The 26,220-nt window shown below is 40.3% G+C and overlaps 1 protein-coding gene across 9 annotated transcripts in view; it reads right to left on the reverse strand.

The window, feature by feature from the left end:
• Nucleotides 1-26,220, reverse strand: part of LPP (LIM domain containing preferred translocation partner in lipoma) — a 644,971-nt gene that overhangs the window by 478,562 nt on the left and 140,189 nt on the right. For 7 of the 9 annotated variants that reach the window (XM_032359809.1, XM_032359824.1, XM_032359787.1 and 4 more), the window contains 2 exons: nucleotides 14,238-14,368; nucleotides 5,256-5,319 (listed from right to left, as the gene is read on the reverse strand). The gene's annotated coding sequence lies outside the window, so the exon portion shown is untranslated. Of the gene's footprint in view, nucleotides 1-5,255; nucleotides 5,320-11,810; nucleotides 11,863-14,237; nucleotides 14,369-26,220 lie in introns of all 9 variants that reach the window. The other 2 variants (XM_032359807.1, XM_032359818.1) reach the window with 2 other exon arrangements.

Consider the following 26,220-nt stretch of genomic DNA (forward strand, 5'->3'; position numbering starts at 1 on the left):
ACATATTTGGGACCAGATCTGGATTGGAATCCAGACTTTGTTATTTATTAGCTGTATGACTGGACAGATTACTCAATCACTCTGACCTCAGCTTCTGTACGCGAAAAATGGACAAAAAAAATAATTTTCTGTTTTGCCAGATTAAGTGAAATAATATATAAAAATGGCTATCCTTTACTGAATCTGGGTTAGAAGTAGTTTGAGTGAGTGAGAGTGAGTGAAGCGAGCAGAACAGCAGTCTCAATGTTTGTGTGACAGCAGTCTCAATATCACTCAACAGTTTGAGACACTGAACTGTGCAGGTCACACTCATAAACGAGGCTGAGGCTCCGAGGAGAACCACAGGTGAACTACAAAAAATCCAGCAGCAACAGGAAATGTAGCCAAATGTCATCTTGGGCCTCCCTTATCAAAGAATGCCTTCTGCTTAACCTAGAATCTACACTGGCCTTCAGAAGCCCTAGAAGCCTCCTAAAATTATAGCCAACATTCTATGCAGATGTGCATTTTCTAACTATTTCACAGATTTACCTGAATTCTTTAATATTCCATAATCCTCTTCCCTATGCTGCCACCTACCCCCCCCCCCAACACACACAGGCATCACACAAGAGTTAAAAAACACCTTAAAAAACCTTAGGCAAGTCCCTTGACAAAAAGAGACCTTCCCACGGTGGGGGGGGGGGTGATTTTAATATTTCAAAGCTGAGGGAGGCAAACACACTGCTTAGAACCTCCATGGGCGGTGAAAGTTAAGATAATGAGCACTGCAAACCCAAGAGAAAGGCGGTTCTGGATTCCAGACCTGGCTCAGTTGCACATTGCTCTGGGACCAGGAGCTAACCAGAGATTCATGGAAATCAGAATGGAGAGAAATTTTGACATCATCTATTTCACCTCCGTCTCCTCCCATCGCATAGATGGAGAAACTGAGGTTCAGGGCAAGGTCATGGCTTCACTGGAGTCAAAGCAAATTAATTAAAGCCAGAATTTGAACTTCAAACTTGGCAAAATGATTTTCACACTCTGTATTTCAGTATCAGAAGGTCCAAAATACGTGCTTAGATCCAGTGTCCTCTAAACGGACTCCTAAATGATGGATAATTTCAACTCCCTCCTCTGGACCTGGAAATCTCATGAACACATGAGTTTGGTTTTGGCAAAGATCACTCCAGCTGCTTCTCAGTCCAGCCCAGTCCCATAAGAACAAGGCAGAGAGACGGTTTGAAAGAATGAGAGATGCTGCCATTAATCTTGTGTAGCGCTGCACCTGGGAATTACAGGCCTTGAACTAGATTTCACTGTGTTGGCTATTACTCTCCTGTCCTCTTCCTTATTAATCCTTCATCCGTCTTCTCTTTATTAATGCTCCCAACTATGCACAGTAAACAGCCAGCTAAGAGCTCCTCCTCAGCCTCCCATAACTCACTGGATCAAAAAAGGGCAGGAGGCGGGTGGAGGAAACAGAGGTGATGTCAGGGTCAAGTAATCTCTTACAGGAAGGGCTGCAGGGGAATCCACAATGTCCTAATAAAACACAGACAGCAGAAGCCAGCCAGAATCTCTTACTCCACTGCCCCACGGAATTAACAAGAATGGCCGGAATCCACTTTTGCTTTAAAAGCATCTCATACTCCTGCACTGCCACACAATGGCCCTTTAAATACTGGGACAAGAAAGGAGAATTTATAAAAAGAGACCTCTCTCCTCAAACAGAGACAGAACTATGGAGTCAGATGAAAAGTCTAGACTAGGATCTGCCACTAATACCTTAGACAAACTGGACTCCTTCCTTGACCCCAAGTCTCAGTCTCTAATAAGGGAATTTGGCTAGACTGGTTCTTAAGAGTCCCCTCCCTCCGGCTTTGACATTCTGACCTCTCCTTACAGGTCAGGGACTCAACCTGGAAAAATCTAACGGAAGACCCCAACGATGTTAACCAGTGGTTAAGTTTCCCAGACCCTCTCAAAATGAGACCCAGACGATGGAATACAGAAACATGGAGGAAGATGGACTTGTTTTCTTCCTTTCTAACCAGAACCTGAATGTTGCTGGAGGTAAGGGATGGCCAGTGTATACACACCCCACTATGGCATAGACAGAATCCAAATCATGAACTGCTCCTCTGATATGTAGAAGATCCAAAGCTAACAGACAAATACCTACTTCTAAGCACTGGCTCTGTCACAGGGTCCTAAGACTTACCTAGGACTTCAGAAAAGTGACAGCAGGAGAAAGAAAAGACTGGCTAAGAAAAAAAAATCACAGACAATAGGACATTTGACTAGAAGTCATGCCATGATCAACAGGTCCAACTCCATCTGTTGTTAGATGCTGAAATGGGCCCTAGAGAGGGAAAGTGACTGGCCAAGGTGACATAGCCAGAGCCGGGGTCAGAACTAGATTCTCATAACTTTTGGTTTGCACAGCACAAAATAAAACACATGGCTCCACTCCCCCAAAACGATGCTATTCTACCCAGGTAACTCAGAAATGATTTCATGTATCACTCCTGCCTCTATCTCCACCTCAAAAAGCAGCAACTGGTTAAATGGATTTAAGGTAGACTAGGGCCATTTCCATCAAATTATAATAAAAAATTCACTCTAGCAATATAGACAAGCCCATGGTAATTAATTCAGTATTATTCATCCTCACTAATGAATCACCCTGTGGAAAACAAGGATCATCAGCGGTCTCCAGCAGGCCAGAAGCCTATTCTTGTTCAAGTACAGATCTTGCCTATTAAAGAACATTGGGTATCAGCTCTAAATAGTAAACAGGGTATACTGTTTCAGATTCCATGAAGTGCAGCTTTAAATAGATTTGGTTTGGAAATGGAACAGGGAACACACCACAGTCAGTGGATCAACGCTGGAAGCAGAGAAAAACATGATTACACTCATTAAGTGGGTACCTGTTGACACATCTACTGTCAAGTCTAATTATTTATTTAAACTGTTATTCTTTCTTCATTACTGCCACTGATACCAATGATTACCACAAGATTATTTTCAGTTTCTACAGCATGCCCCCAGAATACTTACTTCTCTACCTCCCAAAGGTTATTTGAGAAGTTTTTGTCCTTTGCTGCCCACCAATCCCCACCTCCAAAATACGGATGGAGAGCTGAATGGACGGGTGAAAAGACAGAGATGAAATCCCTCTTTCTCAAGAGCAATTATTTCTTAACCTTTCAAGTCTTGCTTAAACCCCTATTCATAGTTTCAAGATGGGTTTCCGTGCAGAACAGGGGCATACTTACAGTGTTTCCAAGCTTACTCTATTAATATTTAACAACTGGCATTTGGAGAAAAGTTAATATAACCGCAGCTTCTAAATGAACCACTTAGATCTCTGCCTAACAGGACTATCAAAAACTATAGTATTACGTGTCTACATGACATTCTTTTCTGATAGATTTATCTACAAAAACACATGAAATATATTAGAAAGGAGTTTTTGCAGGAGTAATTTAGGGACTAGAGAGGGACCAAAAGAGGGGCAGGAGTCATCCCTATGCTTTTAGCCACTACCATTTTGTATAACCCTCACTTTTGTAGGAATGAGAATAAAATCTAAACAATAAGCAGCAGCTCAGTCTGATCTAATTACAGAGGAGTTCCACAGTCCATACATCACCCACTTGTTTGTCTACGACACATTCTCTTGTGACGTGTGTGGTAAATAGCAGCTTTAAAAACCGTATTAATTTTAAAAAGTATTAATATAGGGGCGCCTGGGTTGTTCAGTGGGTTAAAGCCTCTGCCTTCGGCTCAGGTCATGATCTCAGGGTCCTGGGATCGAGCCCCAAATCGGGCTCTCTGCTCCGTGGGGAGCCTGCTTCCTCCTCTCTCTCTCTGCCTGCCTCTCTGCCTACTTGTGATCTCTGTCAAATAAATAAATAAAATCTTTAAAAAAAAGTATTAATATATGTTGTTAATACATACGATATAATGTAACGTATGTTATATTAATAACGCCATAATTTCCACTCGATACTAAACTGCTGATTCTGACAAATATGGGGCATGACAATAAACTTCAATTTATTTCAAAGGTCTGTGTAACTAAAGTCACACTGACATGTGATCATGTCAAGATCATGATCTCGACATCATGGTAAAAACATACCAAAGCCATGATTGAAATATTCAGCAAAACAAACGTTTACAGTATTTTAAGGGCCAATATCAAATCTTCCAGAGTTGCTATCCTACAGGGCCCAACGTTAGGAACACCATATCGAGGGTGTCACCACTTTTTCACCCAAGACTTCTCAAAGACGACATGGAACCCAGCAGAGCTGACTGGGAAGTGCAAATATTGGGCTGGTTAGCTGCAAAAGAAAACTCCCATCTTGCAAGTTTTGCAACCACCATGCTTCCTTTAAATTTCTTTCTGGCCCCTGTTTTCTTGACAAACTCCAGACAGATATGTTCTTTTGCCAAAGGCCCACCTTCCTTAGCACTGGTCCCCACCCCCAGAACAGGGGTGTGTACACACTATGTGGCCTGAGTCTCAAAAACCTCAAACTCATTTTCTGTATTCTTAGGATTCCGGTGTTGCCACTGTAGCCCTGAATAATGTGTTTTGGGGATCTTCTGGAGGCAGCTAAAAGACAGTGACAAACACGACAAGCGGAGTTTGGTCCCTTTAGAGCCAGGAAGCATTGGCAGAACAGTATAGTGAAAAACTCCCTTCTACCAAAGGCCAGGAAACCAGAGAGAAGCCCTCCTGCCACATGCTAGCTAGGGATACAAAGAGACAGTAGAAAGGAACATAGCACATTATGGGGACACCTGGGTGGCATAGTCAGTTAAGTATCCAACTCTAGGTTTCAGCTCAAGTCATGATCTCCCAGTTGTGGGATCATGCCCCACATTGGTCTCCATGCTCAGCGGCCTCTGCCCCCTCCCACCATCACTCATGCTCTCTCCCTAAATAAATAAATAAATAAATATTTTTTTAAAAAAAAGAGTACATAGCACATTATAGACACTTAAATACTTGCAAAATCTGAATTTTCTGTGTTGCCCAGATTTTTGTGATTTTGGTATTAAACCAGAAAGGCTACAAATTGAAAGGGTGATATTAAATCAAGGAGAGAGAAAAGGACGGCTGTTCACTGCTTCAGCCATTTTTTCAGGTTGTAGTGCTCATGAAATACTTTTGCATTTCTTCTGTAAAATCAACCTTCATCATCATCGCCAGGATGCCTATTAGCATTTCATAAATATGAATCCTCTCTTACCTCAGAGAGCAAGTTCCTGGAATGGTCAGACAACACAAGGTTTGGCAGACTGCAATGCCGGTGTCTGTAAATGAAAAAGGTAAGCGTTACTCTTAGGCATTAAGCTATATTTATCAGAAATTCAGATATATAGAGCAGTTTCTTGCTTTGAAAAACATTTTCACACGGCTTCCCCTCATAACGACATAAAGAATATGTGTTTCAAAAGACAACACCTCAAAATTTAAAAATTACATGTCCTCTCAACCCCAGAAAGCAAGAGATGCTGCTTCAGGTGAAGGACCTCACTTCAAAAAGGCATGGAGGAACAGACAGAAGGAGAAGGGAACAAACATATTTCTCATGACTAAGTCCACAAATATATTATGAGTGACTATTACTGTCTTCATTTTACAGATATGGAAATAGAAGTTCAGGAAAGGAAGGTGGGTGACTTGTCCAAGACTACATAGTACATATAGCAGGGTGCACGTTTGGACTCTCAGTCTCTGCCTGTTGGTCCAGTGATCTTCCCTTTATAGCTTAGTGTCTCCTGGGCTATTAGGTTAGGAAAACACAAACACCACACTGACTTTATCCACTAGACTGGGTAGGAGAGGGAATAATACAATAAAATCAGAACATCTGATTGACATGAGAAAGTAGAAAAAAACACATGGGATTTATAGCCAGTCAGACTTGTCTTCCTCTTAAAGATGTCCTTAGGCAAGTTACTTAAACTCTCTGAGTGTCAATTTCCTTATATGTAAATGGGAATTATAATATCTACTTCCTGGCCAAAACTCAAACTTTTTTTTTTTTAAGATTTTATTTATTTATTTATTTATTTATTTATTTAACAGAGAGAGAGAGAGAGATCACAAGTAGGCAGAGAGGTAGGCAGAGGCGGGGGGAAGCCGGCTCCCCGCCAAGCAGAGAGCCCGGTCCGGGGCTCGATCCCAGGACCCTGAGATCGTGACCTAAGGTGGAAGGCAGAGGCTTTAACCCACTGAGCCACCCAGGTGCCCCATAAGATTTTCCTCCATTATTTCATATCTATAGGAATGCACAGTGGTGGTATACAAAGCATGAATATCTCTTCCTATGAGCCCGTGTTTATCTGATCAAAGAATGACGTTATAAGCACATAATGCTGGAGAATATCTCTGGGTTGGGTATTTCTTCAATTCATATGCCTAGTTCTAAACCACTGTGATATTTACCTATGTGTATGTCCCATGGCCTCCCCTAACAATGACATGGAGAATGTTTGTTTCAAAAGACAACACTTCAAAATTTAAAAATTATGTGTCCTCTTGACCCCAGAAATCAAGAGATGCTGCTTTAGGTAAAGGATGTGCAGGTGCATCTCAAATCGTTTGAAAGTCTGTGCCTTTGGGCTGGAAGTTCATCCCTTAGGTTCAGAGAGATGGAGCTTCCAACAGAAGAACATAGGGGACTCAAATAGGATTAAGAATAAAACATGGGATATAAGATACCTTGCAAGAAAGTCTTGTCACAGGCCACCAAATTCATTGGTCAAATGACCAAAAATTGGTCATTATGACCAATTTTACCAAGAAGGAAACCAAACTTCCAAAATCATATGGTTAATATGGAGCAGACCAAAATATAACCTTGAATCCTGACACCAGAGCCAGTGAGGACCCTTCTGTTACATGATGCAGCCTCCCATTTGGGAGGACATACCATACAAAAGTCAACTGTAAAGTCACCAAAGCACGTTTAGTATTGAGCCCTGCTTCCCTGACAAGTGAAAGGAGAAAAAGAGAAAGAGAGAGAGAAGACTTCATATCTGTGGTCTAACCAGAAGGTGACATATTATGAAGCTGTTCAATACAGGGTTACCATGCAGACTTTCTCAGCTCTCCCCAGTGCAGTTTCAGAGATGCAACATCTTTGACAAATTCTCAAAACATAAGCCACAGAAACAAAGAAGCCAGCACCCCTGAATTTTCTCTCCAAGAGGTCTCAATGCTGAGCAGTAGCGAAGCTGAAGCCTCTCGCTACGAAGTTCACCAACCCTCTTCACATGATTCGAGGGTCTAGTGTCCTCAGTAACTCAGGTATATTACCTAATGCAGTGGAGTTCTCCACTAGACCCAGTGGCAAACCCCATTGGAGCATCTTGTTAATAAAGCCAGTCATCCTGAGCCACCTCTGCGTTTATGACTGCTGACCAAGACCCTCGCGGTCTGCATCCTTCGTCAAACCACCCATCCTCTCTCAAGAAAAATATTCTCATCTTCAGAAGCAATTTCAACCCAAAAGAAAGAAACCTGTATGCTCAGCATTCAATTTATAAACCTTCAACCTATTCATTAAAGTACAGGCAAAAGCAAGACTCACCAAGTCAACTTGGAGCTCAGATGGAAGACTTGATAATTTACACTGTATTTTGGGAAAAACAGGAAGGAACAAATGAAGCCAATGAAAAAGAGAGAGAAGAAAAAGGCAGAAAGGAATGGAAAGATAAAAGAAATGAGGAAAGCAGAAAGAACTGCTCCAGTACGTTTTTCACAAACCACAGTGGCTTCTGAATGGACCCCCATACCGCAGGACAATTTTTAACCAACACAATTCTGCGATAACGAACCTCATAGTATGAACACAAATTCCAACCAACTGACACCAGAATCACTGTGGCCAATGTAAAAATACCTCTGAATACTTGATATTTTACAAGTGCTATAGTACCAATGACCAACATGACAGAGCCTTGTAAAAACTTGCACTAAGCCAACAAACGATTAACTCTTGAGCACCATGATCCCAGATGTCCCTCCAGAATATGGGGGTGTTATCTTGAAAAGAAGAGCTGGATGGGGAATGAATGCCTGGGTTCCGCTCCTAGCACTTTAATTCCCAAATCTTCTGTATTAGAAGTTGTACGAAATATGTTTTTATGTGTTTGTTTGGATCTCTTTTCATAGGTCTTGACCACGGCTGTCCCTAAACCACCTGTGAAAGGCCAAAAATTACTTTGTTTGCATTTTGTGTGTCTGCCTGAGGTTTAGGTAGGGGTAGAGGTAGAGGGAAAAGATTAGTAAGATCGATTTAAATTAAACTATTTACTTGTTTAAATTAAATCATATACTAGATTTGCTTAAATTAAACACTCTCATAATCTTTAACATGATTATTAGGAAGTCTGTCTCTGAAAACAATTGAAATGTTAGACCAGGCCAAAGGCATTAGGTAACAAACACAGAAAGGCCTCGACTCCCATCATCAGATCCCATAGAAAGAGCATTTTTAAATGCACTCTACTCTCTCACCCGCCACCCTAAGATACTTATCAAGAATACAACATATTCCATGGCTTATGAATGATTTGGTTGTCTCATTAAAGTAATGTTTGCCAGTATTTAATTGCTTCCCTCCCTGATTTTAATTTCCTCACCTGTCAGCATCTATCAGAGGCACTGAGATCTTCTGACATCCTGGCTGATTGTGTTGAAATTAATCAGATTTTTAAAAAGTAAATTGCTTTGGCCTAAAGGTAGTGCTCAGCTTCTTAATGTGATATTTATAAGGGTTCTATCAATGAACTTATAATCTAGAAATTAGATGAGAGGCTTTAGGAATCCTAAGCAAAAATATAAGTAGCTTATAGATTTCCAGCACTGGACTTTAAAAGGTCAGGACTTTAAAAAAAAAAAAAATTCAATCAACAAGTGCTTATTATAAGGACATACAGCACGTGCCTGCAGTCCCTTTTGGCTAAATGGAAGAGAAAAAGACATAAAGCTACCTTAGAAAACATGGAGAAACAGGTAAAAATGAAGTTGAACTCATTTTGACTAAAGGAGCGGACAGTCTGATCACTCAAAGGGTGCATTTTGATCTACAGTTGTGACCAATTATATACATTATGTTCTCACACAAATTAATGACTCTACTCTGTATCTCCATCCAGTGGGGTGAAGCTGGTGTTACTGTTAGTAATAGTAGCAATATTCCCATTCGACAAGTAACAAAGCTGAGGCACAGAGTGGTGAAGGGACACCTTCCTAGATGCCTCGTTATGGGCAGACCAGGTCCTGTGATCTGCATAAAATGAGAAATACAGCATGATCATCTTGAAATAAAAGAGAGAAAAAAATTATTTGCAAACCCTCCATCCATAATTATTCAGTGCTAACTCTTATGCTCTTATCTATCAGTAACAGTGCTTAAGACACTCAGACAACCCACAAGCACTAAGCTGTTCTATAAGAAGTAAGTGAAATGATGGATTGAGAAATACTTTGTAATATGTCATACTATCATGAGATTATTTTTATGTATTTATGTTATTATTGCTACTTTGGAATGCAGAAATATGCATTCAGGCAGTAATTAGGTCCCAAAAGCAAACCTATATATATTAGCATCACATCTATCTTTCAGTTATTCTGCTGGTTCTAAGGTCCCTAAAATAAACAGAAGAATGAAAAATGTTGTATGAATACCATTGGAGGGAGGAGGAGAGTCAAGGGGAACATATGGAACTTGGTGGTTGATTTTCATAGAATCCACTTATTATTAACCATACACAATCTAAACCCTAGTAGGGTCTTATTTTTCCAATGAACTTTAAGCCCCTTACTCAACTTTTAAGCATCCCAACCTAGACCTGACTCTTTTCCCAACCAAGAAAGGTTTGGTCAAGTAGTCCTTCTCATATCCCTGGTAGGATATAGCTCTAGATCACCAAAATTACCACCCTGTCTTCATATGTTTATTTGATTATGTGTCTTGAGGTAAGAAACCCTGTCTAACTCAGTTTTTTGAACCCCAAACCCAGAATCTGATCTTTAGTACTCAAGAAAATGTTGAATGAATGAATGCATGGACAAATTAAAACAGTGTTTTATGTAATTCCTAGGGCACCTAGCTCGACACATGTCCTATTAGAAGTGTTTAGTAAATGTTGGTTGAATTGACATTTAACTGAATAATTTAAAATATTTTATTCAACTAAGCAACTCTAAAAGCTACTGAGTGAAGAGTCCAATGAGGACTTGAGTAACCTGCAATGGCCCAGTCATCATTAACCCATTAAAGGTGTGGACAAATGTTCTTCACAGGAAAAATAATAAAAGCTTAATACACAAGTAGAGATGTAGGCAGAAGTTGAATAAATTCATGTAGATAAAAATAGGATTTGCAAAAAAAAAAAAAAAGGTAATTTCTATACAAAGTAACATGAATGAGATCTAGAAACATCTAGAAATGATCTAGAAGTAACAAGAATGTTTTTTAGGATTGGTATGAATCCTAGGTATGAATAAAATCTAGAAAGAATAGGGAAAGAAAAGGAGAGACAGGGAGAAATTCTTAAAATAATGAATTCTAAAAATCAACTCATATCTATAAAAAATAAAGAGAAATCATTGGAAACAATCAAAAAAACTAAAAGCCTACTGAATGACATATCTGATAAAGGGTTAGTATCCAAAATATATAAAGAACTGATACAACTTAACGTCAAATAAACCCAAACAATCGAATTAAAAAACAGGCAGAAGACAAGAAAAGACATTTCAACAAAGAAAACATCCAGATGGCTAACAGACACATGAAAAGATGCCCAACATCACTCATCATCAGGGAAACACAAATCAAAACTACAACGAGATATCACCTCACCTGTCAGAATGGCTAAAATCAAAAACACAAGAAACAAAAAGCGATGGAAAGGATGTGGAGAAATAGAAACCCTCTTGTGGTGTTGGTGGGAATGCACACTGGTACAGCCACCATGGAAAACAGAATGGAGAATTCCTCAAAAACTTAAAAATTTAACTACAATATGATCCAATAATTCCACTGGGTATTTACCCCAAAAATACAAAAACACTAATTCAAAAAGATATATGCACCCCTATGTTTACTGCAGTATGATTTATAATAGCCAAATTATAGGAGCAGCCCAAGTGTCCACCGACAGAGGAATGGATAAAGAAGAGGTGGTGTACATATATACATATGTATATGGAGATCTGAGCTCTTGTTTATCTCTCAATATTGGGCAGCTAAATCTTGGAAACACAGAGTTAACAGTGGCCCATCTTAAATGCTGACTCCTTCCCACTGTCAGGATGCTACACATGCTTTTCCTGACATTTACATATATCTAAATATATATTATATATATTTATATATTATTAATTTTTATTATTTTTATTTTTATTTAATTTGTATTTATTTTTATATTTTTATTATTATAAAAAATATATGCATATGTCATATACATATGTATGTATGTGTATATATATATATACACATACAATGGAATAGTACTCATCCATACAAAAGAACGAAATCTTGCCATTTGCAACGGCATGGACCTAGCTAGAGAGTATTATGCTAAAGTTAAATAAGTCAGAGAAAGAAAATTTATGATTTCACTCACACGTGAAATTTAAGAAATAAAACAAATGAACAAAGAAAAAAAGAGACAAACCAAGAAACAGACTCTTAACTATGGAGAACAAACTGATGGTTACCAGAAGGGAGGTGGGTGACTGGGTGGGTGAAACAGGCGTTGGGGATTAAGAGTGCACTTACCACGAGGAGAACTGAGTGACGTGTGGACTTGCTGAATCACTATACTGTACCCCTGAAATTAACGTAACACTTTACGTTACCTGTATGTTAACTGTACTGGAATTAAAATTTTTAAAAACGAAATCATTGGAAAGATTAAAAACAAAAAGAGTTAATCAAGCAAAAAGTAATCAAGCAAACTACATTTCTGCAACTGAGCCAAGCATTTTGCATACTTCAATCCTTAAAAATATTCTTAGAAGTCATTATTATATACATTTTGTATCTGAATAAACCAAGGCTCAGAATAATTAAGTAATCTGGCTGAGATCCCCCGCTAGTAAGTTATGATACTAGAATTTATATCCTAGCTATTTTTCCTTAATTATTGAAGTATACTTGATACACAATGTTACAATAGTTCCAAGTGCACAAGTGTTCCATAGATACACATGGTGATCCAACAGTAAATCCTGCTATGCTCACCACAAGGGGAGCTGTCATCATATAATGCTATCACAATATCACTGACTATTTCCCTATGCATATCCCAGCTTTTAGACCCACAGACTCATACTGTTTCCATGTCTAACAGAGAAGTAGGCTGGAAAGAGAACTTTAGAGGTAGAAGTCATGGCAGAAATCTAGAAAGTGATGTGGACCTTGCGGGGAGGGGCTTGAGCATAAAGAATATAAGCATCCAAACCTGCTGCAATCCTAAGAGAGACATAGCAAGCAGTGAAGGGGATGGAGGACTCAAAGCTACCCTTGAGAATCAGAGGACTGGTCATGTATAAGACACCCTACACGTTTGCAAAATACACAGCGCTAGAACTCTTAGGGCTAAAACCATGAAAATTCCAGTTTCAGAACAATGCAGAGGAGAACTTTAAACATGAAGCCATCCAGCAGTAGAACAAATGGTCTCCCCAAGAATTGGAAGTGCTCAAGTAGAGGCTCAATGGCCATCTGTCAGGGAAGGTGTGTGTAGCACCCCGGCATGGGAGGGAGTCAGCATCAGAGGATGGGCCGCTGCAGCTCTGTGGTTCAGAGATTTAGCTGCCCAGTGCTGAGAGATAAACAACAGCTCCGATCTCCAGATACCAATCTGAAGAACAGCCTTTAAAAAGGAGACCCTGGGTGAAAAGAGCGCCCACTCAGCACCTCCATGGAGAGGCCAGGATGCACCACACACAAGACAGGCAGAAAACGCATTTGAAAGAGTTAAACCTGAACTTCTGGTACAGAGTACATGAGCCTCATAAATGGCTAGATGGAGCCACAACCGAAGTCTCAGAAAGAAAGAGAGTGTGGACCATTTAGGACCATTTAGCAAAGAAAAGGAAGTCATGGAAGGCCTAAGTGTAGGGAAGAGCTGATTCATAGGGTGACCGAAGAACACATCAGAGCTCACTTCCGGTAACCAAGATAGCCATGGAGGAAGCAGAAGAATGTTAGAAAACAAAGTCAAAACAAAAAGGCAAAATAGCTGACAGGTGGGAGAGAGCAATGAAATGCTGAATGAGAACTAGGAACAAAGGAGATCTCACAAAAGAAAACTCAACATATTGGAAAATGAGAGAAGAATCCATTTGAGAGTGCACCGGCCCAAAGTTTATGGTCAGCCAGATTCACTCATTTTCGTACACTGTGACCTGTCTCACCCCGATCCTCCCAAAATCTACTGTAAGTAAGAGAGGGGGACTGAAGAGAAAACGTGGCATCTGGGTCGGGTGCTATGGCCTTTCCCAGCATCCACCATCACAGTGTCAGTCTGACCAGTTTTTACTGAAGAAAACAGATCACATAAAATATTAACATCGGTAAGAACAAAAGCAAAGGGTAATTTTTATTGGACAACCTCCCTCCCATAGAAAAGAAAAAGGGAGGGGAGAGGATTCTAGTAAAGAAGTGGGAGGCAGGGGTCGTCCAGCAAGATGAATTCGCGTGACAGATAAGAGAACAGGTGTGTGTGCAGTTACTTTTCCTGGGACTCTGAGCTAAGCCAGGTGAAGAAGGAAGTGGCTACTTCAGCCCAAAGTCCCTGAGTCTTTTTCCCCCAACAAAGCTGAAATTCTAAACCGGAAAATGAACAAGCACTGAACCACTCCTTCAACTTCTCTCAGGTCTTGGCAAACACAAAACCCTTTCTGTTTAAAGAGCAGCAGTGGTCACTACAAAGAGTGGGAAAAGAGGGCCATGGTACGGGGCTGAGCACAGAGTGGGGAAAATACGCCAAGGGCTTCATAAGAAAAAAATGTCCGTGTGTGTGTGTGTGTGTGTGTGTGTATTTTATATATAATTATATATATTTATATATTTATTTATATAAATAAATAAAAACGAGTGTGTGTGTGTGTGTGTGTGTATGGAAATCTTCCCAAATAAATTCAATAATTATATATATTTGGCATCCCATATTCATAAAAGAAGTTCAGAAACATCTACCTTGAGATTCCTGAAACTGGCACAGGAAATCAAAGAAGAAAAGAGGAATTCACTAATAACCGGGTTCTTGTCCAAGTTCTGCCACTAACCAGTGCTGTGGTTCTGGCTAGGCCCCTTTCGGCTCTGCTCGCCTAAAAAACGAAAAGACAGGATTAGATCAGTGGCTCTCAATGCCTATGATGAGTGTTCTTCAGTGTTGACACTGGCACTGATGGGGCAAGAGCAATCAAGAGAGGGTAAAAATGGCCAAAGTCGTAACACAAATCGAGCAGTGGCACCAAAATGTCCTGAGCCATTGTACGTTTCACCAACAGGTCCCCACAGGAAAGGGGAGACGGAGCTAGTTCCATTTATAACGCTCTGCCATGCACTAAACATGATTAATTTTATGAAACTCAATCTCTGAGCACATGTCTCACTAATATCCCACGTGACAAAATATAAAGTAGGCACAAAGACCTTCTGCTGAACCCTGAACAATAATGGTCATCTTCGAGAAATGCACTTGTATGACTGTCCAAATCAACAGCTAACCCAACAGCTCTTTGCATAGAACATTCACTTTTATTTGAAAAAATGACTGACAAACTGTGGTCATTCAGACTTCACATTGCCAGACACTGTCTCAAAAATAAACCAAGAGATTCCATCATTTCAAGGAAAACAATTAACAGAATTTGTTGCCAATGATAAAAATCAGTTTTAAGGTAAAAATCGTAATTTTAAAAACCTTGCATCTACTATTATTGTATACTTGGTATATTCTTAATAATTTTATAATAATATATGATAATTATAAATACATATAACAATATTTTTTTGATGAAAGCAGTGGTGATATTAATGAATGTGATTTTGTTGTTGTTATAAAATGAAACTTGTCAACATCTGGAAAATTAAAGTGAGCCAGTATTTCCAAATGAGCAATTTGCGGTGTTTCAGAGGCGGAGATCAATTCAAAGTGAATATTAGACCAATGGATTTTAATGTAACACAGTATGAAGAAGTTTAGTGAAACAATTTCAGCTTTCACATTAGGGAACCACCACTTGTCAAGTTTTGGTGTAATATTAAAAAAGGAAACCCATAATTACATCTTTTCTACTTCTTCTTCCAGTCCTTTGGTAAATTCCTTCAGGATTTTCTTTATAAACTTTAATCAAAGCATATGTTGTGACAAATTGACATTTTTCTCACTATTTTTTTGAAAATGTACTCATTTTCATACAAACATTTTTCTTTCAAATCCTTTCTATTTCTGTTTTAATTTCTAAGATGAATATCATTAGCTATCATCCATATAAACAAAAACTCATGTTAAAGAATGTAAACAGGTCCTGAGACCAAACCCAAAGCACTTGGATGTGACTTAGGTATGCTCCCTTCCAGCCCAGTATCAATCTCCTTTGCTTCTAAACCACGAGGGAAGACACAGAGTGGCTCAGCAATGCCTTCGGACCCTGCTCCTGTCCACCGTTACATAGCGGCCACATCCGTGAATGTTTGGAAACACTGAAACATCTGTGCGACTTCTCGGAGTAGGCCCCTTATTAGTAACAAATATCTACTGTGTGCCTTCTGTGGGGCAGGCGCCGGTTAAGAGGACACTTAGATCAGAATTCAGACTCCATGACTATTTGGGGCATCCTCTTGAACAAAATACAAAATCTCTCTGCATCTGTTTCTTTAATGTGAAATAAGAATGGCAACAGAGCTACTTCATAAGATATATTGTGTAGTTCCACTGAAATGACCCATTAAAATCCTTATTACAGGGGCACCTGGGTGGCTCGGTCAGTTAGGCATCTGCCTTCAGCTCAGGTCATGATCCTAGGATCCTCGGATTCGAGCCCCAGGTCAGGTACCCCAATCCTGCTTCTTCCTCTTCCTCTGCTCATTCTCTCTCTCTCTCTCTCTCTCTCTCTTCTCTCTCTCTTTCTCTCAAATATATAAATAAATCCAACCCTACAACACACAATGCCTAGCATACTGAACGGAAAAAAACTCAGGAACTCTTACCCATTGTTATGATAACTAAGATGTCTCTCATTGTTTGCGATGTACATGAAAGAAATAAACACAACCATATAGTATCAGGGGCTCAAAATCTACCCCACTTGTCGACACATTCAGCTCCATGAAAACTCAGAAGCAAAAGTATCCAGGAGTCCTCACTTCTCATCCCCAAAGTGAAAATAATCCATCTTTGGTCAGGAAGGGAAGCAGGGTGGTCACAGTGACCAGGCACTGCTTAAGTTCCTCCAGCCTCTTGGTAGTGGACCGAGCAAGGACTGCCTCACCAACATCACTCTCCAGGCACTGTGGTGACAGGTCAAAGGACAGGGAGGGAGAATCTGGACCTAGTTCTTGATCAGACAAGAGAGGGGACTTTAATTTTCCCTTACCCCCAGCCCCCAGGGGCAAAAAGTCATGTTCATTTCATCTCTTTACCCCACGTAAAGTCCAGCAGGAACAGGGCTGGGGGAAAATAAGGATGCTCATCAACCCGAGGTCAAACCAAAAGAAAAAGAGATGCCCTCATACTGCTAAGAATAGATTGCATGTAGGAGAGAGGAGGTGCTTAATAAATTTCTTTCAATTAAAAATATAATCTGCAAGAATAGAACCATGTGTGCTTACCTACAATTTCTTTATAAAGATATAAGGGAATTAATCATTAAACTAGTTATACTGCTGAGGCCCAATTTCACTTTTAAAGGAAAAAACATGATGCTACCTTTATTTTTCTTCATCAACTCCACACACAACCACTCAAGTGTCAGTATCTTACTAGCCCGATAAGACTTTAACTGCTGATTTAATAGAATGATGTAAGTTATGCTTCCAGAATAATGTATAGAAACGATTATGCCCCCTTAACAGCACTTGGATCTTCAATCAGGAAATTCAATTTTAGCTGCAAAACTATGTTTTGGCAAAAGTGCAATTGAACTCAGTGTACTTGTCACATTTCTAAATATACTCCGGTCACCATGACAACAAGGGAGACTGATGGATCGCTTAAAAGAGTACGGTATATTTAATTGTCAGCATTTTAAACTGACTCAGAAAAAATGCTGTGTGATAGGTCTACTCACCATGGTTACTGCCGGCTGAGTCCATAATAATAAAAGGCTCACATACGCACATCGACAGCGTGCGCGCAAAGAACGTAAAAGTCATAAGGCCCTGTATTTCCAACCACGCTACGCACCAGACTTAAAGAGTTTAGCAACGACTTGTTCTCATTAAGGTGCCACTCGAAAACCCCTCTCTTAGACTGTCAGGATCTGCTTCTGTACTACCCAAGGTTGCGACAGCAAATCCCAACTCCGATTCCAACGTCTGCTCCCTTAGACTAAAGATAACGATGTACTTAAGGCTATTTTCTCCTTGAGCAGGGGATGAGGGTCTCTCTCTTTTTCCTTCTATGTAGACTCATTCCCCAGCAATAACCTTCTGGGGTCCACACATCCCCTAAACAACCATTTGCTGAGCACTACTCCTCTGCCTATGCTGGGGCAACCTTCTATATAGGCTAGGAACAGAGGACAAACAAATAGATACCATCCTCACATTTTGGGAGCTGACATCCTAAGACGAAGAAGGGAAGACAAAGACAGAAACAAAGAATCCATTAAAGAGAATGAAATAATCCAAACAAACTGATCCATTAGACTGCATTAAGACCGTGCTTAGCACATAGGGAGCACTCAGCAAGTCATCACCAACACTGTTTTAACTAAGACAGCTCCCACCAAATGAGCTTGCCCAATAAGGGAAAAAAAAAAAAAAACAAAGGCATGGTAACCAGACTTCCAGAGAACCTCAAGTGTTTTATAGAACATAAAGCAAGATAAAGGGAGAAAGAAATGGGGGGCGGAGAGGTGTGCTACTTTAGCTACAGGTTAAGGAAGATCTCTCCAAGGAGATACTTGTACTGACCCTAGAATGAAGAGTCCAAGCTAACCATTTGCAGAATCAGAAGGTCAAGTGGGAACAAAATTGGCTTACACACAGGACAAAACCCTACTGAATGAAATGATTACGGAGTGGGAGATAAGGAAAGCCCACCTCACAGTGCCTTTGTGAGCTACAAGAAGGTCTTCTGAATGTTTCTAGATACCATGGAAGGCAATGTATGATGGGGGTGAGATGCAATCCAATTAACAACGTTAGAAGATCTCCCCCTGTGGTGTAGAGAAGGGCAATAAAGGGAAATCATAAAAGTATAGAAACCATTTCAGAGACTCTATTGTCGCAGTCAAGGTAATGGATGGTGACAGACTGAGCCACTATTCTCCTATTCTAGTGCTTTTCCACAGCCCCATGCTTATTACCCTCTCGACCACCTCTGGCAATAAAGGTACTAGAGCAACCAGAAATAGGGAACAGCCCAAAGGCAGAACACACAAGTAGTGGCTAAGCATGTGGATGGAAGCCCTATAGCATGGTGGCAAACATGCCCCTGATCCCACAGGTCTGGGTGGGACTTGAGATGCTGTATTTCCAGCAAGCTGGGAGGCTTGTTGGGGGTGCCACAAGCCCAGGAACCACACAGTTTAGAACCGGGGTTCTAGGAGAGCCTGGAGGCAGGAACCCCAGAGCAGCAGGAAGCAATGAGAGTTCAGCTTAGAAGAATAATCGATGGAAATAGAAAAGAAGGGGAAAATCCAAGAGTGGTAGCAAAAAAGATACAATCCAAGACTTGATGACAAATAACCCATGAGCAAAAATAAAGAAGATGGTGGAACTGATCTTGAGCTTTCTTTAATTGCATTATTCACTGTGCAGATAGTTTCCATCTATCTAGCGCAAACCACTTTCACAATGAATACTGGCCCTGGCGACAGTCTATCCCTACAAGAGAGGGCTAAGGAAACGATTGTGGTGACAGATAATAATAAGAACAATAATAACAGCAATCTCTTATTGAGAGCTTATTCAGTGCCAAATGCATCACAGCATGTATGATCTCCAGTTCCTACAACCCTATTCCTATCTCATAGATGACAAAAGTGAAACTCAGAGCCATGGTGTAGCTCACCCAGAGTCACTCCTGCTTCAGTCAGATTCAAACACAGGAACAAACCGTAAAATCTGTTACCTCAACCTCCATTTTGCCTAACAAGTTGCATCTATGGGAGAATCGGATGCCCACTTGGGGCATCCACCCTCAAAGTCAGGGCTTCCTTGGCCTCTGACTAATCTTCAAGACTGTAAGTGGCAAAAGTTGATACATGGACTCTAGGAGCTTAAGAGGGAAGTATGCAAGGTCAAGTGGCTGCTCTGTGGCAGAACTGTGACTCATGTCATAGCTTCCTAACACAAACGTAGCTTAAGCATTTTTATGCTCCTGCTCAGACAAGAGCTCTATTCTGTACCCCTTCTCCAGGACTCTTCCGTGGCCCCATTTTTCTCTTCTCAGCTTTAATCTACATTTACTTTACCACTGTGTCTGCACAGAGAGGAACCGGCTCTCTACACAGTGATGGTCTGGAGTAAGAAAGAGGCCCTTATTTGTGAAGATGCATGGGGAACGGTAGTAGATATTGACAAGACATCAGTAGATAAGAAAGATGAGCTGAGACATTTCCCCAGCCCAGGAAGTGGGTAAGAAATGAGCCACAAGATCTTCCTTCTAATCACCCACACTGTGCTTTCCCAGGATGATTCACAGGTATGGCTCCACCAACCTGACAGAGGGGACCATCATCAGGAAGATGAAAGGATGTTTTTATGCCTGCTCTCGCTTTTTTTTTTATTTGTTCCTTCTTGAGTAATAACTATTAATTGTGCTATGCGGGCAGTGCAGAGATGAGTCTACCGGGAAGCCGGCACAAATCCATCAAGTGCTTTTAGTCCGAGCTTTTTAGAAGCAATTGCTTACCACATTCTCCCTGCTCTTTTTCTCAAAGCTAGAATTAAAGTGGAATTTACCACACAGTTACCCAATACCCTCCTCCTCCTCACCTCCAAAATGAAGACAGAAGATGGCTATTGGTCTATCACCCACAAAATCACAAGACACATGTGAAAAAAACCAACTCTTTTAGTGTTTATAAAGCCTAAGGATCGGTCCCTAAAATAGGCACTCCCTTTATATCAACGCACAACCACCCCGGGAAGCAGATATTGTCCAATTTGGACAGATGAAGAAATTAAGGCTCAGAGATGATGTGTTATTTGTCTAGAATCCAACAAGCAGTCAGAAAGTAAACAAAGGCCTTCTCACTCCAAGGCCAATCCTTTCTGAACTCATTATAGCTGTCCTGAACACGTCTCCAAGAGAACCCGGATCTTCCATGTTGTTCTGCAGAAGAATCAAAGCTTCAAGTGTTTCTTAGAAATAAGGCTGTCTGTAACCAAAAGGGCTCTTTCAAGGGGCCTTTTGTAGGAGACATGAGCAACAAACCCATCGCAGACTCTAGAACGCTTGCCCCTGACCAAGGCGACATGGTCTTGACTACAGCTGGATTCAGGAATCAGTTAGAATCATGCCTAACGTGGAATCATAGAAGCTCTTGACTTCCCAGCACAGGGTTCTGGCCAAATAACATCCAGCAAAGACTGTCCCCTGACCCAGCTCCAGGGCTTGCCCAAAGAAGAACAAATCAGGGGAGTACCTAAAATGAAGACTGAGGGCCTGTAAGTCCTGGGTTCACATGGACTCTGGCTCATTGTGAAGTAAAATAAAAATTTTAAAAAGGTGAAAAGTTAATATAGGTCAAGCTTAAACTCACCTCTCATTATTATTCCCATGCCCTCCACTGTATCGGTAGATGTTAGAAAGGATCAAACAGGAGAGATACTAAGAAGAATCCAATCTTCAGGGCCTTAGATACACTGTCTGAACAAGGCGAGGATTACTATGTGTAAGCAGCATCCTTTTCTGTCTCCCCTTCCTCACAGGGGTGATGAGGTTAAGCATCTTGAAAAGATTCTTTATCATAAGCAGAGCTGACAGGGACACCTGATGAGAATGGTAATCAAATCAAGAAGTAAATAAACACTTGGATCAATGTTCTTTAATTCTGGTGGCTGATTTAGGAAAAAGGGTTATAAACGTAGCTATTTCTCTCTTCTAACCATAAATATAGGGTAGTTTCTTAAGGTTTACTTTTTTAAAAGTTATTTTGTATCTCAATAGATGCCAGCTAACTACCTTCATGTGCTAGCTAATGTGTGGTTTCAGGGAAAAGGATGGTAGAAAGAAAAAAGGACACTATCCCTATTTTCAAAAAGCTCAAAGTCTGGTACCTAAGGCCAAGCACAAAATGTTGTGATTTTTTTTTTTTAAGTCAGCAAGTTATGTTCTCAATTATGAAAATACCAAATGTCAGATTCTTCTCCAGTCCAAGCAATAATGTAAAATGAGCCAATTCTTCTGAATCAGATTTTTTTTAATGAAAATTATGACTGTTGAAGCTTTTCCTTTTAATGCCAACATTATTAGAACTCAGAGAAGAACACAAGGTCAATTTACTGTGTTCCATATTCTTCCCAGGCTCACACCACCATCCAAGAGAAATATAATGTGAGCCACATACACAGTTTTAAATGTTCTAGTAGGAAAATAAAATAAAATAAAATAAAATAAAATGAATAGAAAAAGATTTACTTCACAAATGCATACAGAATATTATTCTTTTAACAGGTGGCACTAACCACATTTCAAGTGGTCAGTGGTCATACATGGCTATGAGCCATCCCATGGGATAACATGTCCCCAGCCTCTCCTCAACTCGTACCTCCCAGTAAGTGAACAAAGCAAAATGGTTGGTGGAGACAAACAAGTTTTACAACAGACATCAAGACACATAGATTCCCACAGGCAGAGCCAACCCACCCAGTATTGTCAATTATGTCTTTCAATCTTAAATTTCACGACCGAGAGACTGCAGGACACTGCTAGCAAATGGCCCCACCCCGAATGTGAAGATGAAGAGAACCAAACAAGACCAGGATCACTACCAACAAAATGGCAGCTTAGCCGCTCTACCCACTGGGATGCTGGTTTTGGTCCGTGGATATGGGAGATTCTGTTCCCTCGTCATGGAAGATTCTGTTCCCTCGTCAAATGACGAAGAGCTCTCCCTCCATCATTCTCCATACTTCCTTCATACAGGAAGAGGACTACTTCTATCTGACCAGTAAATGGCTGGCATCCAAGACACTATAATAATCAAAGGAAGGATCATCTCTAGAAGTCCATAGGAGAGATAGACAAGCTCTACCTCTCACTTCCACCTTCTTTCCTTAGTGTTGTCCTTTCTGCTGGACATCTGATTTCTAAAGCAGGTCCTGATCCCTGTATATTCCCTGGGTAAGAATACACAAAGCCAGCATTGTAGCTCAGGTCTTCCCTCAGGCAGGCCCCCAGGGTTAAGACAGAAGGACAGATTGGCAAACCCAAACACGGGCTTCAGGTCCACACCATGTTCCCTAATTGAGCTGTGGGAGCTGCCTCCCTTGAGAACGTTGGCCCTCCACTGCAATGAAGCTAGTGGTTTGAAGACTAGTCAGCAACTGTCACCACTAATTTGCAAAAATGTCAGAATGTTAATAATCTCAGACAAATGGTCGTTAGTTAAGACCTAACAAAACAAAACTGATCACCAGTAAGGTGAACATCTCTGTAATAGGTCATCTTAAGTTAATATCATGTACTTCCTGATATGAATCCCTAAGAAGGGCATTTTGCCTGGATGGTGGTCTTAATGTAATGAAAAGAAAGGCCATCTGTACCCCAATGGCCAGCGGCAATGGCCACAGTGACCAAACTGTGGGAAGAACCAAGATGCCCTTCAATGGATGAATTGATAAGGAAGATGTGGTCCATATATATTATGGAGTATTATGCCTCCATCAGAAAGGATGAATACCCAACTTTTTTATCAACAAGGACGGGACTGGAAGAGATTATGCTGAGTGAAATAAGTCAAGCAGAGAGAGTCAATTATCATATGGTTTCGCTTTCTTTTGGAGCATAAGGAATAACATGGAAGACATGGGGTGATGGAGAGGAGAAGTGAGTTGGCTGAAGTTGGAGGGGGGAGATGAACCATGAGAGACTGAGGACTCTGAGAATCAAACAGAGTTTTGGAGGGGAGAAGGGGGTTGGGGGTTGGGTGAGCCTGGTGGTGGGTATTACGGAGGGCATGTATTGCATGGAGCACTGGGTATGGTACATAAACAATGAATTCTGGAACACTGAAAATAAATTTTAAAAAAAATTGGAATGATAATTTTGAGTCTATGTTTTTCACTTAAATTTATTATGAACACTTTTTGCATGCAATCAAATATTCATCAAAAACCTAATTTTAATAACTGTATTATATGTAAAATGCATAAAATATTTATGTATATTTCCATGTTTATGTTATATTACACATAATATATAAATAGCAGTTCTTCCTGTTTCGGGGTGTGGGGGGAAAGAATCCACAACCTTAGTCTAATCATGAGAAAACATCAGATAAACTCAAACTGGGGAACATTCTGCAAAATACCTGCCCAGTACATTTAGAAAGTATCAAGATCATGAAAAACAAGGAAAAGTTGAGTAAGTTACAGACAGAAATGGACTAAAATGTCACAGTGAATAAACGCAGAGCTGTATCCTAAGCTGGACACCAAGAAAGAGACAAAGGCATTAATGGAGAAACTGGAGAAATTCTAATGCAAATACAGTTTAATTAACTGTGTTGTACTAATGATAATCTCTTGGCTTTGACAAATGTATTTGGTTATGTAAGATATTACTATTAGAGGAAGCTAGGTGAAGGCATACAGGGACTCTGTTACCAGTTACTATCACTAGTTACTATTTTTGTAACTCACCAACAGCAACATGGTAAACATTACCTGGGATGAATACCCCAAGGCTGTTTCCAGCCAAACCAAAAGTCCATCAGGAAAAAGAGCTGACAAACTAAAAAATGACAAGAAAAGACATTACATAAAGTTATTTCCTGCTTTGTCTTGTTCTTGTAATAAATTAAAAAGTATTTCAAATGCATTTGATTAGTTAAAAGACTCACTGGAAGCTAGGAATTAGCTCAATTAAAGAATTTTTTTAATTATAAATAAAGGAATAGAATGACAAAGGCCAATTTTGCCAAAAAAAATTGTAGTTGAAAAATTTGTGTTTTTGCTAATTTTTAAAAATTTTATTTTATATTTGGACCAGCAATAGACAGAGAATCATCTCCCCAAACTATGGTTGGAGGTTTCAGATATTATATTGGCTCTATTTTACTGAAAGAAAAAAAATAACAAAAAGGCTTCTCCATCTGTGCTAAGAAGGAAAAAAGCTCAGCCAACACATTCACAGGGCTTTCAGAGATTCAATGTGTCCAGACCTTTTAGTTCCCATCCCAAGTGTCAGAGAAACTGTATAGCCTATCCTGGGAAAAATTCTTTTCAAAAAATCAGGATACCTTTTTTTCTCCCCAAATTTCTCTTTCAAAAGTCAGTTTTTCTTCAACTCAGCTTATTTGATCCAGCAAACCAAACAAAGATCAAAGAATAAGAAAATTAAATTCCACCATCTTGCATGGATAGGTATGATATGTGGGTGGGTAGGTGGTTGGACGGGTGGGTGGATGGATGGATAGACAGATGACAGATAAGACAGATATGGATAGATAGATAGACAAGAATAAAAGCTGAAGTTATCCGAGCCCAGTTTTCAAGCTAGTCCTCTGCTAAAGGAAAAGGACTTCCAAAACCATTTTATTCCTTCTGAGCCCTCAACACTATAACACACACATCAACAAACTCACCAAGTATTTTTTCTCATCCTACGTGAGAAAAATGTCTGCCCTTCAACAAAGGTGGTGAGTGTTATAGAAGCCAAGTCATGGAGATCAACACTCTTTGGATGAGGAAACAGTGCACCAGAAAGAGAAACAGAATTATCCAACTCAGGTCTTTCCTATAAGAATCCCTCTTAAACATTCCTTCAGACATTCAGACTTTACATTAAACAGTGGGACCAAAAACAATTAAAAAAAAAAAAAAAGGCAAGCAGTGGGAACCAAGTAACATGCTAAATAAAAGAGCAGAGACAAAGAATACCAGGCTCTTCTTGGCCCTAAGGAGCTTTGGAAGAGCTTCCCTCCTCCTTAGAGGGCATCTGGTGGGCTCTCTCGGGACATGGCTCTTCTGTGAGGACCTGGTTTTTCCTGCAGCCTCTCTATCTGCACCCTCCTGACCCCCTACACTCCAGATATACAGACCCCTAAGCCAGTGTCAGCATTTCTCCGATGCCTCTTGTCATCCCTAGGCCAATGACTGCATTGTCACACAACCAGACTGTAGCCTCCTACTCCCCCTCCTCTAATTTTTGCTCTTACTTCTCCAATGAGATTCTTAGTTCCTGGGATCCTCCCTTTTTCCCTGTGTGCCATCCCCTCCTGGCATAATTTTTCCCCAGTTCAAGGTAGAGGCCATATAAAATAACATTTTAGGCATGATTCTGGTCCTTTATTGGAATTACCTTCCCAGCCCTCACACCTACATGGCTTGATTGTAGTATATGACATAAAACCCCAAGAAGCTAAGACACCAACACTGCAAAAGATCTTCAATAACAATGCTCTCAATTTAAAGGGCAGAGTTCATTAAGCATTTTCTTACTCAGTCCCTTATTCGACTCCCAGGACTCTAGTAAATTAGACACAACAGAATCAGATGCCCATTGAGCAGAAGAGCAAGCAACGGTGCAAAGAAGGGAAGTAACCCCTACCAAGGGTTCACGGGAAATTTGGGGGCACTGCTGTAATCTGAATCCAAATACCCTCACATCTACCCCAGGATGCTTTCCATCACCCCATGTACCCGAGGCTTTAGGATCCCAGGCACAAAAAAATGACACACCACTAATGGTGAGGACTAGTCTTTACCCTACACCAGAATTAAACTAGTATTTGTATTTGACTTAGAAAGGGGGAAATAAAAAATTAAAAAAAAAAAA

Source organism: Mustela erminea, chromosome 1, assembly GCF_009829155.1.
Source record: "Mustela erminea isolate mMusErm1 chromosome 1, mMusErm1.Pri, whole genome shotgun sequence".
NCBI lineage: Eukaryota > Metazoa > Chordata > Mammalia > Carnivora > Mustelidae > Mustela > Mustela erminea.